General features: G+C 38.4%; 1 protein-coding gene across 9 annotated transcripts in view; it reads left to right on the forward strand.

The window, feature by feature from the left end:
* The window catches only part of FRMPD4 (FERM and PDZ domain containing 4), an 863942-nt gene that overhangs the window by 445493 nt on the left and 401277 nt on the right, over positions 1–17172 (forward strand). The window contains exons 1-2 of one of the 9 annotated variants that reach the window (XM_050777255.1): positions 5794–6724; positions 6847–7005. The exons of 7 other annotated variants lie outside the window; for them this stretch is intronic. The gene's annotated coding sequence lies outside the window, so the exon portion shown is untranslated. Of the gene's footprint in view, positions 1–5793; positions 7006–17172 lie in introns of those variants that run through there. One more of the 9 variants, XM_050777252.1, reaches the window with a different exon arrangement.

Raw genomic sequence — 17172 nt, forward strand, 5'->3', positions numbered from 1 at the left:
ATCTAATATTTCCCTCTGGTGCAGGAGAGTAAAAACGCGAGTCTCTAAACCCCGGCGGTCTACATCCTGAATGCAAAGCACCCCCAGCAGATGCTTGTAGTAAAACACATGACCGAATCGCTGCTCCTTGCTTGAGGAAAACTTCTGCAAACTTTATTATTATATTTTGCTTGAAATCGTGTAAACACAAATAGATCCATTGAGAAACAGACATTTTGCTTTTTAAAATTAAACTGGGACTCCAGGTAGGTAGCATCATCCATAGAACAGTTAGGAATTCATTTCACCAGTGTTCTAAAGGGGCAGGTGATAATCCGCATATGCTTTCTTAATGCCATGGTTTAGCATGTGGTTATGTTGTTTATTTAACTCAGAAGGCTTTTAAAAGCGATACTGTAAAATGTGACCAGCCAGAAGACAAGGAAAACAGAAATGTTCCCAACTTAATAAACTGTACCTGGAAAGAATAACTAAAACTTTGAAAAAAAATCCTTGTTAGGAGTTTATTAAAATTTTTAATTTGCAGCCTAAGTACCAACAGAGAACTTCGGTACAAAGTAATCAGATTTAATATTCATGACAGTGACCCCGAGGCAAAGGTAGATTCAGTTATCAAACAAGATTCACTTTTCTCTGTATACTTTCTAAGGCAGCAGAATACATTTTTTAAATTTAGAAACTATTCCATAATCATGGCTAAGCCAGATCTACTCATCAAAAATGTCAGCTAATTGAGTTTATTGTTTTGACACTTTAAATATAAGGAGACTTGGCTTGAGATAACAAATGTATCCAGCAATGTATGTCCTGGAGAACAAATTTTTGTAAAAGTATACCTTTTGCTCACTTATTAGATGGCTAGGAGTTTTCATAGCAGAGTCATACCTGATAAAGAAGTGAATTGTCTCATTTATAAATTATAAACCTAGTGAGTAGAAGTATACAGATGGTCCCCAACTTATGATATTTTGACTTAGGACTTTTTGACTTTACTGTGGTGGGAAAGTGATGTGCATTCAATTACCCACACAATCATTTTATTTTTACTTTCAGTACAATATTCCATAAATTACATGATATATTCAACACCTTACAATAAAATAAGCTTTATGTTAGATGATGTTGCCTAACTGTAGGCTAATGTAAGTGTTGTGAGCACATTTAAAGTAGGCTAAGCTAAGCTATGACGTTCAGTAGGTTAGATGTACTGAAGGCATTTTTGACTTAAGATATTTACAACTTACAATGCATTTATTGGGATCTAACCTCATTGTAAGTCTAAGAGTGTCTGTACATTTATGTTAATTAAGATTTTATCATTACCTGATCTCTGTCCTCATGAGGCTTACAAGTTGGGGTAGTTTAGTGACAAGCAGGAACCGACTAAGTAAATCCAGGTGTGGTTAATGCTATAAAGAAGCATCAGACAGACCCTAAGAAGCAGCATATCTGCTAGGCTCACTCTTCACACTTGTATAAATTCAATCAGTGAGAAAACTGTGAACCCAGATGGATTGACACCATCTGTTACTCAAGGCACAGCATGTTCACATCAGTTCCTTTTGTCCCCTAAGTTCCACAGGGCGATGTGGATGGGGGCCTGGGTAGATGCCGTGCACATAGTGGGTTTGTGTCAGAGCTGAGAAACACTGAGCTTAGGAAACTCCCAGTTGTATATGGGGTCTGCTAGCAAACTTGCCCATCTTCCCCTCCAGAGAGAGATCTCTTTATTAACTTGGAATATAAGCAGATCTTCTCTGGGGATTGGAGGGAGAATGTAAAGGGAGGAATCTCCGCCTTCTCTATCCTGGTCAGGAAACAAATCTGTGACCCAGGACTATACTATCTCTAGCTTCCAAGGCCATTTGCTATTCAAACATCCTTGTTCAAAGCTATCAGTGCTCTTGACTCAGAAATCATGCACAAACATCTAAATTATCTCCCAATAAGGAAGTAAGTGATGTGATACAAGGTAATTGAAGGATGTCAGGGGAATGAGAAGCTGACCCCAGAGTGGATAGATGGAGAGGGGCAACTGGTCCTAAGAAGAACTGGGAAAGGGTGTTTCCAGAGGCAACAACATGAGGTGGATGATGTGCTTGGTGTGTTCAAGGGATGTTAAGAAGAGCAGTATGGCAGGAGCTGCATAGGTGAGCAGAAAGGTAGCTGGGGCAAATTTGGGAGGGTACAGGAGCCAGATCATTCAGGGCCATGTAGGTCATAGTTTGAGTTGGGAGTTCATCAGAAGAGTGATGGGAAACCTGTGTGGCTCTGTAAGGCATAAGTGACCTGTATTTTCAACTTACAGCTTCAAACCATGTAGTGGGTAAGTCAATCAATTTTGCTGGTCATACGTAGCATTTCATTTTTAAATAATGAGATAGAATAGGACAGAAGATATCAGTACCTTTTATGTAGTGGAATGCCTTATATAAATATTGTTTCATGAAACTTTCATTTATCATATTTCATTAATATTAACTTTTATTAATTAACAGTAGCTATATATTATATTATTAGAATAATTGATGTTAATTAATATTGGCATTTTCCCCATGTTGACATCTCCTCTAAAGTCAAGAGGAGTGCTGTCTTGACTTTAGGAGAGGAGTCAAGAGGGTCTCACAAGCAATAGTATCTAAAGTTTGATGAACTATGCTATGAATGTTTTATATATGTGCATGTGTGAAGTGTATTGCTATGTGATATTTATTTCTGAGTATGGGTCACAGTCACTATTTTACCTTCAAAGGCTTATTTATGGTAGCAAGGTTGGGGCAGCCTGGGGAAATTGGAATACCACCTAGAACTGGATGCCTCCATTCTGGGTGGGGAAATTGAGAGAAGATATAAGTATCTTTGGGCTCTGGAAGCAAATAGAGTTGTTTCACTGGCCAACTATATCAGACAAGTGTGATCAAGCCACCAGAGTCAGGCATTGACAATCAGATGTAATAGGACTGTAAGAATTCTCTGTGAACAGAGGGAATCCAGGATCTGACAAGGCTTTGGGGCTCTTCATAGCAGCATGCCTGATCGGTTAAACCAGCAGGAGTGAAACCTCAGCCTTTAGTGGCATATGGTGCCAGGATGGTTACTAAGAGGAAGTCTTTGGTATAAAGAACCAGGCTCAAGTCCCCTCACAAAGGATGGAACAGCCAGGCTGTGGCACTAGGGAGCCAGCCTCAGGATGAAGAAACTGCTCTTTACTGGGGTCACCTCCTTAACCACTTCTCAACCAGGCCCAACATTTTATTTGCCTACTGCTTCCTCTTTTTGTTGAACTCTTAGTTACCTCTATAGAGGATTCATTTTTTAAAGATATGCTCAGGGAGAGAGCCCACCTGACTCTGCTTTGGGTGTCTAAGGTGAGGGGACTGGGTCTCTGGGACTAAATGGAAGTCAAGCCAAGGCCTTTCTAGCAAAGAGGGCAACTGGAGTCCCTGAGTGTTGGGTTGGGTTTACATGAATCCTATGTGTATGAATCTGAGTATAATCCCTCTTAGAGCGGGGATGAGCCTTTGGGTTAGAGCAGGATCAGTTGCCATAAGTAAGAGGAGGATACTGTGTTTGAATCCTGGTGTAGCTTACACCATCTCACCTCTTGAGAGGATGAAATGACGGATGAGTGTATAAACCACCATGAGTAGGCTGTGTCAACAAATATAAGGAAGACTTAAGAATCTGTGCGCCATGGCTTTGAAATAAAGCACTGTACTTCTTTCCCTCTCCCAGGTCTCTCTGGTGAAACTCTATCTTCTTTACTCCATTGTAGACAGAAAGTGGTAACAAACACCTATCTTTTAAGTATTGAGCCTAGGCTGCAACTCCAGTCTAGCTAACTTCATCTTTTTAGCTTGATAATGATGTGTAGTTCAAGTTATGTAACCTTTTTCCAAGGAACTTAATTTAGTCATAACATCATTTGCCAACATGCACTCTAAAATATGCTCTTATTGTCAGTAGATTACGACTAAAATTAATCAAATCACTGAAGGCTGCCCATGACCAGTAAATTATCATGTAATAATTAGTTCTTTACCTAATTCTTCGTTCAAACCATAGCTTCTGCCCTTCTTTGTGGGCTTTACAATATCAAAAGGCATTTCTTGAGCTTGACGAATTGACACATTTGACTTGTTTATTAATTGTTTTCAAGGATAACTTAAAATTTTTTTTTTAGTTATTATTATTATACTTTAAGTTCTAGGGTACATGTGCATAACGTGCAGGTTTGTTACATATGCATACTTGTGCCATGTTGGTGTGCTGTACCCATCAACTCGTCAGCACCCATCAACTCGTCATTTACATCAGGTATAACTCCCAATGCAATCCCTCCCCCATCCCCCCTCACCATGATAGGTCCCGGTGTGTGATGTTCCCCTTCCCGAGTCCAAGTGATCTCATTGTTCAGTTCCCACCTATGAGTGAGAACATGCGGTGTTTGGTTTTCTGTTCTTGTGATAGTTTGCTAAGAATGATGGTTTCCAGCTGCATCCATGTCCCTACAAAGGACACAAACTCATCCTTTTTTATGGCTGCATAGTATTCCATGGTGTATATGTGCCACATTTTCTTAATCCAGTCTGTCACTGATGGACATTTGGGTTGATTCCAAGTCTTTGCTATTGTGTATAGTGCCGCAATAAACATACGTGTGCATGTGTCTTTATAGCAGCATGATTTATAATCCTTTGAACCTACAAAGAACTCAAACAAATTTACAAGAAAAAAACAAACAACCCCATCAAAAAGTGGGCAAAGGATATGAACAGACATTTCTCAAAAGAAGACATTCATACAGCCAACAGACACATGAAAAAATGCTCATCATCACTGGCCATCAGAGAAATGCAAATCAAAACCACAATGAGATACCATCTCACACCAGTTAGAATGGCAATCATTAAAAAGTCAGGAAACAACAGGTGCTGGAGAGGATGTGGAGAAATAGGAACACTTTTACACTGTTGGTGGGATTGTAAACTAGTTCAACCATTATGGAAAACAGTATGGCGATTCCTCAAGGATCTAGAACTAGAAGTACCATATGACCCAGCCATCCCATTACTGGGTATATAACTTAAAATTTTTAACATTATTTTAATACATTATGGACAGTTTCTGCCAGTTAACTAAAATGCAATTTGAAAATAAACATACTACAGAGAATTTTTTCTGATTTTCTTGTTATTTTGTCTCATCTATAACAAATTTCATGTCTTATGTTCTCAAATATCAAGCGCCTAGATTCTTTCACTTAGATTTTAATTGATATGAAACTAGATTCATAAATATATATGTTGATGCATCCAAATGAATTACCTTTTCTTTAGTCAATATATTTAGGAAGTAATTGCTGTTACTAATATATTTTCTAATTAAGTAAGATAATGGGTGTGGATTTTTAAAAATGTATAATAGACTTCTGAGCAAAAGCTGGTATTTCATGGTCTTTTAATATCTGTGTGACAAGAAAAGTTCTACCAATTCAATAAAATTCTGTGAGGACAAAAAACAATTTTGTTTGATGCTTTGTCAAAGCTATAAACTCTTAATGTAATCTCCATTGGGTTTATTTTTATTTCTATCATGTTTCCCTCACCCAAAATACAAATTAAAATGTGCCAAAGAGGAAAGTATTTTAAATGAATCCAACCTGTTTTCTTTTATCTATTCTTGAAAAATATTATTTGTTGTACAATAATATATAAAACTTTCCTATACTATGTTTAATTTTTTTGTATTAGACTCATATGTAATATATCTTTTAAAAAATAATTTTGAATGAATGCTGAAAACATAGAATCTAAATTTTCAAACTCTTTGGGATTGGAATGTATCTAAGCTGAATAACTCAATTTCACTTTCAGGCAGTTGTAACATTGAAGGGAATGCTGACAAGCCTGTGGCACAGAAAGCCAAAAGTAATTTGTCATCTGGCCTTTCACAGAAAATGTAATCCAACTGCATTATTCAAATTATTTGGGTAATTGTTGTATTCATGGAAAGTAGTCCTTAAGATTGAAAGTTTGGCATTACTGCACTGGAATTGGGCACTTGAAATTATTGTATTTTAAGGATATACTGTCTCTGTCACAATGACTGAACTCTGCCTTATAGCATAAAAGCAGCCATGGACAATATGGAAACAAATGAGTGTGACTGTGTGCCAATAAAACTTTATTTATAAAAACAGGATCAGGCTGGATTTGGCTCACCAGTAATTTGCCAACCCCTTCAAACCTTTGTTATTCAAAGAATAATCTATGTGCTGGGAATAACAGCATTCCCTGAAGCTCTAAAATGCAGACTCTCAGGCCCCACCTCAGACCTACTGAAGTAGAATCTACATTTTAACAAGGTTCCCAGGAGATTCATATGAGCCTTAAAGTTAAAAGATTATTGTCCTAAACTACTCTTCAAAGTGAAGTAACAGGTTACTCCTGGGAGGATCTGTGAAATGAATAAGTATGTTGACTGCGGCTTAAGACTAGGTTTAGCAGGTGAAGAGCACGCTGTTTTACCGTGGACTTCTAAATGCGAGAATATGGAGAACTTTATCTGGCCCACCAATAATTTTCCCTTCCTACTGTAGGTCTTCTCAGATGATCTGTTCCATTTCTTTAGAGGAGAATGTCCTAATTTCTTGCCCTGGAAATTACTGACTGTGGGCACTTCTGCATGAGGGAATGGGTCGGATAAGTTATTTAATACACAGGTGTGTAAGTATTCCTTCTATTTTTTATGCATGCAAATGCTACTCAATTTTGTATTTGGCATTTTTAAGTCTCAAGCTTGTAGACATTCTTCAAATTAGACCAACTACCCCATCTATTGTAGATCCCTCTGGTGATATTTGAGCTTCCTGGACTGTGCGGAGAGACTCAATGATGGGCCACTGAGGAGTTGGACCACAACAGAGTTTCTTGGCCTTAGCATTATTGGCATTTGGGGCCAGATAATTCTGGTGATGTTAGGTGCAGTCCTGTGCATTGTAAGGTATGTAACAGGATTTCTGGCTTCTCATTCGATGCCAATAGAATCCCCCACCCCCAGTTATGATGGCCACACATGTCTCCACATATTGCCAAATGTACACAGGGGGACAAAATTGCCCCTGGCTGAGAGCCACCAAGTCCTAGAGGTGCTGAGAAATCAGTGCCTCTCAGGTGTTGTCAGGGGAGCTACAGGCCCAGGACATGGGCGACCAGCCTCAAGCATTCCCTCTGTTCTTTCAGTGAGGCATAATAATACTAATTTTTGCTGGATGCAGTGGCTCACACCTTTAATCTCAGTGCTTTGGGAGGCCAAGGTTTTCTTGAGCCCAGGAGTTTGAGATCAGCCTGGGCAACATAGTGAGACCTCATCTCTACAACAAATTAAAAATTAGCCAGGTTTGGTAGTGTGCGCCTGTAGTAGCTACTCAGGAGGCTGAGGCAGGAGGATCCCTTGAGCCCAGGAGTTTGAGGCTACAGTGAATTACGATCGTACCACTGCACTCTAGCCTGAAAGACAGAGTGAGACCCTGCATCAAAAAAAGTTAATTTCCATGTGAGTCACGAAATGAGAAATTTAGGAAACAAAGTCAAAGTCACAGCTTCTCCAGGACCTTCAGCTCCATCAACTTTTCATCATCCCATTACTCCCTTTCTGAGCTGCTGACACATCCTCTTTCTGTTCTCTCTGTCCGTATCAGTTCTGATTCCATTTTCTTCTTTATTGTCATTTAAAATAATATCTCATGGGAGAAAAAAATGAATATGTATTGTCTGTCTGGCATTTTGAACTGAAATCTTCACCATAATGTCCTCTAAAGTAAAATGCTAGAGATTGGGAAACAAATTGAATTTTATAGTTTAGAAATCTTTCACATTAGAATTGTGTTATTGCCTAGTTTTAATTGTTTGGTACATGTAACATTTTAGAAAATTATTACCAAGGGACTTAATTTCTGTAGCTGATCCTATAACTGGCTCATCCCAAGTCAGAGTTGGTAATATGACTGTTCTTTGTGAGGAAAAGAGCTGGCATTTGCTGAGTTTGTTTGAGTAATGATGGCCCTCAAAAATCTTTCCAATCTGATCAAACCTAATTCATTTCCTTTTGTAAAAAGAATCACTTTATATTATACAGCGATTAAAATATTAATTTTTCAAATATTGAACTTTATTTTCCATTTGGTTATTTACTGAATTTGTGGTATGCAAATTTGTAGTTTATTCAATTGACTATAATCACAGTTGCCAAAGGGAGTAAGTCTGGGTCAGTCAGGGAACTGGCTCTGTAATCTACCTCCTGAGATGAAAGTACTGCATAGCAGATCTGATATACAGTTTCATTCAGATAGTTCATCATTTTTCAAAGAGAAAAAAAAGATTACATCTAGCTCAGTGCTCCTGCTAGTACACACTGTGCCTTTGTGAGGATTATAGATTATTTACAAAAGTGGCCCCATTTCTTCATCTTTGGCTTTGTCCATGTTTCTTGCACTGTGACTTTTTGGCTCCTCCTATCCATAGTTGGAGTCTACTTCTCTTCCCCTTGAATCTGGGGTAGCCATTTGCTTTGCTTTGGCCAGTGGAATGCAGGAACATTGATGATGTGCCTGCTCTAAGCCTAGTCCTTAAGAGGCCCTGCATACTTCTGTTGTCTTTGTCTTGGAATATTGTGCAGCCCTCATGAGATTAAGCCAGGGCTAGATTGCTGAGATTAAGCCAGGGCTAGATTGCTGGAAGATGACAGATGACAGATCACATGGGACAGAGAAGCCATCCCAGCTGAGGCCACACTAGACTACCAAGTCCTAGCTAACCAAGCATTTGACTGCAGTTGTGTGAGTGAGCTCAGCTGAGACTAGAAGAACTGCCCAGCTGAGCCCTGTCCAATTGCCAACCTGCAGAGTTGTGAGCTTAGTAAAGACAGATAATTGTTGATGTTTTAAGCCACTAAATTTGTCATATGTCAAAAGGTAACTAAAACAGTGAGAATTGGAAAAAGGCACTGCTTTGGGTGGATGAATTATATAATGGCACCTCTTATTCTGATGCAGACTTTTCTAGAGTACACATTGTTACTGTCTCCCTCAGGTATCCTAATGGGCTACAGAATTCACAATCAGAAACAATAGCCATGAAATCTAGAGTCAGGTTGCTGCCCTCCACCCTAGGCACAGCGATTTAGAAGCTGTGTGATCTTCGGGAGGGAACTTCACCCCTGAAAGACAGTATAGGGCTTATACAGTTCAAGTATTAGAAAGGACTCACTAGATACCACAGAGTGTACTGTAGGTGCCAAGGGAGAGCTTTCCATTTTGCCCTCTGAAGGTTTGCTGAAAAATCAACTTGCAAAAGGCAGATTAATTGGAGAAAAGCCTTACTAATTTACTCAATGTGTACACATGGAAGCCTTCAGAACAAAGACCCAAAGATACTGAGGAAATTGTCCATTTTTATGCTTAGGTTCAACAAAGGATGGACAGGAATGTAGAAACATGGTTGGACAAATAGAGTTTGATCTAGTGCTAATAGACTGAGTGGGTAAATCCAGGAAGGCCTTTCTGTCTATATTCTTCTTGGCATCTCTAAGTAGCCTTCCTTCCTTCTGGGTATGGGGCAGAACCCTCTCTGGAATGGGGGGTCTTAGGACCTACAGTCAAACAAGGTAGGTCAGAGAGTTTCTCTATGGCCGGTTTCTACACAAAACAAAGCAGAGGAAAAGTTATAATAGTATTTTCAGGTTTTATGGCTGGCTTTGTGGCAAAGGGATTCTGGTTTGTATGACATGCCTTGGGGAAGAGGGATGCTAGTTTGTATGACTAGCCTCAGGGTAAAATGGGACTGAGAGACAAGAGGGCAGCAGAAGGTCAGAGAAAAACCTTTTCTTCTGAGGCCCTCAGTTTGGGGTATTGCTTTCTGAGCCCCCAACAATACATATGTGAAGCTTTTGTTTAAAGAGAAAAAGGATATGGTGCAGTAAGATAAAGTAAATGTGGGCAACATCAGGAGTCAGAGAGACATTCCAACAACCCAGAGCCCTTTCTTCCTTTCAGCACATAGGGCCAGGCTGAGTCATTGGCTTGAACATCAGGATCTGTGTGCCCAATCTTGGCTTGGGGAGAGTTCAGAGAAGCTTTCAATGCATGGGTGCTCCTGAATCTCTTTGGTCATAAACAAGCTAGGCAAACCAGTTAAGGCAGTTGCAAACCTGCAGTAAAGTAACTTATTAGGTGGGTTGTCAGGACAGTTTCTAACCAAAAAAAAAAAAAAAAAAAAAAAAAAAACACCACAAAACAAAACAAAAAAACTTAAATCTCGCTGCCCCTATCTTGACCAAGAGTCTAAAAGCAGACCTCTGGCACTTTCAGAGATAAAGAAAGCTTTTTCCACCCCAGCTGTGATTCAGTTGTATCTACACAGCCTCATTTTCCTTATTTGTAAAGTGAGGATAATTATACACCTTTTTACAGGATTTTATGGGGTTTATATGAGGTGATTCATGCAGAATACTTACCACAAGTACCTGGAACTTAGTAAATACTCAAAAAATCTTCTGCTACTAATTAAATAAAGAGTACTCAACAAGGAGTCAGCAACCAGCTTTGAACCATGTGACTTTGGACACAGCACTTCAGCTATCTGGGCCTCAGTTTTCTCATATTAAATTAGGGAAGCAATGATTAGGTTACCCTATCCTGTGATAATGTCATGCTCATCTTTAATGCCCCAAGAGCCAAGTAAGAGTACCCTTTTATAGTTAGTTCATGCAAGTTAGCATCTAGTAGGTGAAAATACTAGTAAAAATTACTTTTCTTTATTCCTAATTCCAGGAGGGTAGTGTATAAATTCTGTGGACAATCTAGTAAGCAATTTTCCAAAGTAGGTTGCCTGAAGGCTCTAGGTTTATAAAAAGCCATCAAGAAGAGGTTTGAGAAACTTTGGCATTGAAAGTCTGGGCATTACAGAGAATAATTCTTTTAGTACCACTTTGGTGGTGGGAACGCACTGGATTCATGAACCATTGGTCGCCATGGAGTTTTCCCTAGTGGTTGGTGTACTGCTAGAGACCTTAGGTTGGGATTTCACTTGCTAGACACCCAAGGAAGGAGTGAGTGAGAAACTTGGTTTGCCACAGTGCCCTTCTTAACTGATGCTTGGTTTCACCTCTGAAACAATCTTGACACCCTCGTGATGCTCCCTGATGCCCTAATCCCCCTTATTCTGCCCAAGGTATACCCTCTTGCTACCTGTATTCACCCTCTGTGCATTAACACTTGCTAGGGCTAGACACTGAGTGAAAGTGTAGCTATTCCCTACAGAAGGAGCTCATGGCTAGGAGCAGAACTAATGATTTACAGCAGGGATTAGCAAATGTTTTTTGTAAAGGGCCAGATAGTAACTATTTTAGACTTTATGAGCCATACAGTTTCTATTTCAGCTACTCAACTCTGCCATTGGTTATAGCACCATAGCAGCCATAGACTACATGTCAATTAATGGGCATGTCTGCATTCCAGTAGAATTTTATTTAGAAAGTGGGGGCAGCTGGTTTTGGCCCTCAAGCTACAGTTTGCTGACTCTTGGTTTGGCAGAAATAAAATACATGTATTGTTAAGGGCTGTGCAACAGAGTGTTTTCAGGATTTCAGGTTTTTTTTTTTTTTTTAACATGGAAGGAAAGTCTTGTCCATTTTGAAAATGATATAACATTATAAAGTCATTAAGGTTAATCCTCAGAGTGGCATCATGTAGACATATTTCAGAAAATAACAATAGTAGTCCAGTGAATAACTCCTCCTACTGAAGATTATATTTGTTCTAGGTGGAAAGCTGGTAAGCTTCTCAAAATGAGAATGTTGGTAACAAATAAAAGTTCACATCTGAATTAGATCTCTGACACAGAGAACAAAAGGCATTTTCAAACTTGAATACCTATAGAAGCCCCCTCAAGTGCAAGGCTATTTGAGTTAGAAGCAACAATGAAACTCATCTCACTTAGTTATATGAAAAGAATCATATATATAACTTATATACATTATATATAATTTATATACATTATATATAATATATATTTATATTATATTAATATAATATAATATAGGCATGTCATACAAACCAGAGAAATACCTGGTCTTTAGATAACAGGTCTTTAGATAACAGGTAGAACACTTTTCTGATGTGTGTAAGGTGCAATGAAAATCTGTGGTTCTGCATTATCCTTTCGCATTAAAACATCCTTTTTCTATACTATGCAATCATATACTTTTATTGGGAGATTATGGAAAGGGCCTTCACCTCTTGTACCCTGTAAAACACAAAATATATATTGTATATAATTATATATTATACATACATATATATATATATATATATATATATAGAGAGAGAGAGAGAGAGAGAGAGAGAGAGAGAGAGAGAATTTGGCCATGGACTGAAGGTAATAAATACCATTTAACAAATGTAATGTTTCAACATTGAAAATGCAGAAAAGGCCTGAAAAAACCTGGAAGAGTTGACATTTTGGTATTTAAAACTTTTATTGGGGAAAAAGTTTAATGCTTTATGCTACAATTTGATTTTCCTGGTTTTCAAAGCAGCCAAGATACAGAAACTGTAGCCTCATTAAATCTAAAGAAATAAGAGAGTTGATCAAGTGTGCTCATTGGGTACATAATAGATAGATGAAATGCAAATACTTACTGGAAAATATGATTAAATGCATAGTGTTTTCCAAGTCATTTTAATGTTTATGTCCAAATTAATTTTATTTTAGGAATCAGGTAGATAAATTGTAATTTACTGCTTTTCACCCAAACTTGAATTGGAACTAATATTAAAACTTATGATCTTTGGTTCATGGGTTAAGAATCCTGAAAGGAGTTTTTTCTGGCAATTTTTAAAAATAGAATTTTTAAATCACTTAGCAATGTAATTTAACATTTATAAAGTAAAAATAAAAGCCACTAATAACCCCTCTATATTGTTTATTCTTTCTTCTTAAAGACTTCACTCTTAAAATACTGCATCATTAAGCAAGGTGCCCTTGTAGTCTGAAAGCAACATATGGACAGAGTAAATATAATCCCGATTAAGCTCCCTGTTTTATATGGAATGGCAGTAGAGCCAGACATTTTAAATACCTGCAACTTGTCAGCTCCTAATTTGTGGTTTCCCATAGGACTAAGGCACTATAGTATATTTTTCCTAACTACAGATGTTTGCCATTTTTAACCATAATAAATGTACCAAAACTTTTTAAAGCATTATATTATCTACCTCATTTAAAGATAAACATCTGTTTGCTTTAAAATTGGAATAAAGTCTATGAATCATAGAATAAGTGACACATTTTATAGGCCATATGCACAAACTCTAGAAATAGGCTAATTTTCAAAATTTATTATGGACAGGTAATTATGTGCTTGAAATTTTGCAAGCCTATATGATTCATTACCTAAGCCACATTGAGGACTTTTGCATTTAAAATGTTTTTTTAAGAAGGCAGTCACTTGGGCATATTTATTTTTTGAACTCAGTTACTAGAGGTGTGGCCAAGATGAAAGGCAACTGAAATTGGCCTATGTTTATGAAGCAGAAATTATGATCCTCAGAAAAGGTAGCTTTAGACATAAGGATGCTGACAAAATGAATCTTCATTCCTTAAAGTTAGCCAGGAAAAGAAATGTTTCAGAGGATACAACTCAGGTTCTGAAAATTAAAATCTGAGCTACAAATGGGGAAAGTTTTACTTTATAATTTCTGCAAAATTTGACTTTACCTTTAATGACTCTGTGTGGTCTCTGACATGGAACAGAAAAAAACTTGTAAACATAAGTTTTTTGACAAAAGATTAGAATCATGATCTTCCCTTGCTATGGTTTAACAAGCCAACCAACCAGTTTGTTTAGAGGTGAAATTACATTATGATTGGGGCATCTTTCTGACATTCACACAATTTACATAAAAGGCATATATGCACCTGGCTGGAAGAAACATATTCAGGTATGTAACTTTTTGTTTGGTGGCTATTTCCAAATTGTTTTAATTTTTGCCAGAAGACTATACTAACGTCCACTTTCAAGAATATAGGTGCATCTGGTAGAGATTAGAAACAGGTTTCCCTAGGTCTTTAGATAACAGGTACGTTTTTCTGATGTGTGTAAGGTGTAATGGAAATCTGTGGTTCTGCATTATCCTTTCCCATTAAAAGATCCTTTTTCTATACTGTGCAATCATATACTTTTATTGGGAGATTATGGAAAGGGCCTTCACCTCTTGTACCCTGTAAAACACAAAATATTACTATAGTATCACTATCTGCCTTATAGTGGAAAGTAAGTTTGACAGTAAGCTTTATCCTCACTTTTGGTCATATTTTCTTCTTTCAGGGAAGGAACCAGTTCTGCATTAAAATTGTTTAAATGTATGACGTAAGGGGAATCAACCTAGTTATTTAATTTGCATGCAAATGGAATTGCCCCCAGCCTTCCTTTTCTTTCTTTCTCGGATTCGTGTCAGGGCCAGGCCATCTATCTGGTGCTGGAAATAATCTCTTCCTCAATAACCTTCCTCAATCGTTGTGCAGTGTTCCCTAATATGGGCACTGTCAAGTCAAGTGCAATGACAAAACTTATGTTATGCAAATTTATTCTAAGTGTATACTTTATGTAAAGGTGCACATTCTTGGGAGATAAGGCAAGTTTCTGCATCCTCTATGTTACTAAGCCTCTCTCTGTTCCTCTGCATAAATAGATGTGGTATTTGCAGAACCCTCTTCATTGGTTAAAAAAAAAAAAAAACAATAAAAACGCCGATTTATATATAGGCAGGTAGCTAGAAGAGGTGTTCTGGCCCTTGTGGTTATTAACTTTGAGTTCTAATTCTTCCCATTAAATTTGACAAATCTTTATTGTGCACCTGTATGTGACCACTGTACTGTGAGAATGGATGAGACATAGCACCTGCCCCAAGGAGCTCACAGGCTGCAAAGAGAAAAAGACATGAAGACAGCTCTAGTACATATCAGACAATTACTATTACTTTCCTGTGAAAATGCATCTTTTAATAAATGCCAGGTATTGTTCTGATCTCTTGATATGTGTTACCTCATTGCATCCTCTCAATATCACTATGCGGATTGTTATCCTACTGTACAGAGATACAATTGAAGTTAACTAACTTTTCGAAAGTCAGAGTTCCATGCCTACTTCATTGGTACCTAACTCAAGTAGTTGTTGGTTTCACATTTTCCTGGGGAAAGCACTGCATTTCATTCAGAGCTCTGTGTTAGTATATACAGCCTTCTTTTTTTCTCTTCTCTCTTCTCTTTTCTTTCTTTCTCTTTCTCTCTCTCTTTCTTTCTTTCTTTTTCTTGCAAGGTCTCACTTTGTCACCTAGGCTAGAGTGCAGTGGTGCAATCACAGCTCACTGCAGCCTCGACCACCCAGGCTCAAGTGATCCTCTCACCTCAGCCACTGGAGTAGCTGGGACTACAGGCATGCACTACCATACCCAGCTAATTTTTTAACTTTTTTGTTGAGACGAGGTCTCACTATTTTACCTCAACTGGTCTCGAACTCCTGCGCTCAAGCCATCCTCCCGCCTCGGCCTCCCAGAGTGCTGGGATTACAGGCGTGAGCCACTGTGCCCGACCTAAGATGCGCATCCTTCTTAACTTGATATTTTAAAAAAGCTTTCTTAGTTTTATATAATCACTTCTTTGAAAATAACACATTGCCTCCTACCCAACACAAGGAATGTATTATAAGCCTCCTTCCCTTTGGACTCTGAGTCTCGCCTACTCTCATTTTCCAGGGCCATTTCTCTCCCCACTGAGACGCTTTCACTATCAACTCTCTTTTACAAATTCTGGGGCACTTAAACCTCTGTTTCCACCAGGAGACTGAGTATACTGGTTATCTGCTCCTGCAGGGCACATTTTGTCTTCTCTTTTTCTCAGCCTCTCTATTGCATTAGTCCTGAAGCCTGGTTTTGCATAATCACAAATTTCATTTATGCCTTTCCCCAAGCAAAGGTATGGTCCTCTTGAAAGGAGGAACTGCTATCCGCTTAGAGTAATTAGCTTCCTTTGCAGCCAGCTTTGACAATATCATTTATTTTGCCTCAATCACCTTACTTATGACTCTAATTTGCACAAAAGCATTGACTGCACCTTTTCAAAGGAACCAAGGGGGTTGCTTTAATGCCCATCCTTGGTGACTGAGTCTTTGCTTGGTTGAAGTTCTAAATGCAAAACCTTTATTTCCCTGTGTGTGATTCACTGTTAGAAAATAAATTTTCTAATTTCCAAGATTTTTTGGGGGGGGTCAAAAAGGCAGAAAACATAGCAGAGACCAAATGAGGGCCATCTGAAATGGTTTTCTCTAAGTTCAAAGATTGATACCATAAGGACTTGCTTTCTTTAGATCTTGTTTTAGCTCCCTCTGAGGTAGCCAGTAGGATGCAGAATATGTATCTCTGTCCAATTTCAACTGGACAATTGTTGGAGCTCTGTAAGTTCTTTGTATCTGGCAGTTGGCATAGCTACTTGTGGAGACCTAAGTGTCAGCATTAGCAATGGCCTTGCCAAACCGCACCTTGGTAGCCCTGGGCTGGGAGGCTTATTTCTCTTTGGGTCACTCCTCAAGTTATAATGAGGTATGGGATTCAGAGAGCTGAATGTTGCCTTTACTGTTCTAGACAACCCCTTTCAAGAAGAAGATGCATTTTCTGAGTAGAGTGGGAGAGATACATCTTTTCTTAAATAGAGGCCTAGAGTAGTACCTGGTACACTGCTGATTCATGTATGGAGCCACATCATTAAGCTCACAGACACTGTGCAGGGAAACATAACATCTCACACTGGCAGGCTTATCTTGGGAGAAAGGCCAAAGGATCTTTCTCCATAACATCTATTATGGACTTTTAAAAACTTACTATGTTTTGGATTTAGCCAAACAAACTAATCCCATGCTGAGCCTGAAAGGTCACACCGCTGGTTCAGGAAAAATGTCCAATTTCAAAGCGAAGCTTTTCTGTTTAGCTGCAAGGACGGGAAAAGGGGATTTGAAAAGGCAAGCAGTGTGTGTGGTGGCTCAAAGCTTTTAAGGAAGAAGAGCAATGGAGTGAACCAAGAAAAGTGGTGTGGCAGAGTAGCAGGTTTGAATTGGATA

Source organism: Macaca thibetana, chromosome X (assembly GCF_024542745.1).
Source record: "Macaca thibetana thibetana isolate TM-01 chromosome X, ASM2454274v1, whole genome shotgun sequence".
Lineage (NCBI taxonomy): Eukaryota > Metazoa > Chordata > Mammalia > Primates > Cercopithecidae > Macaca > Macaca thibetana.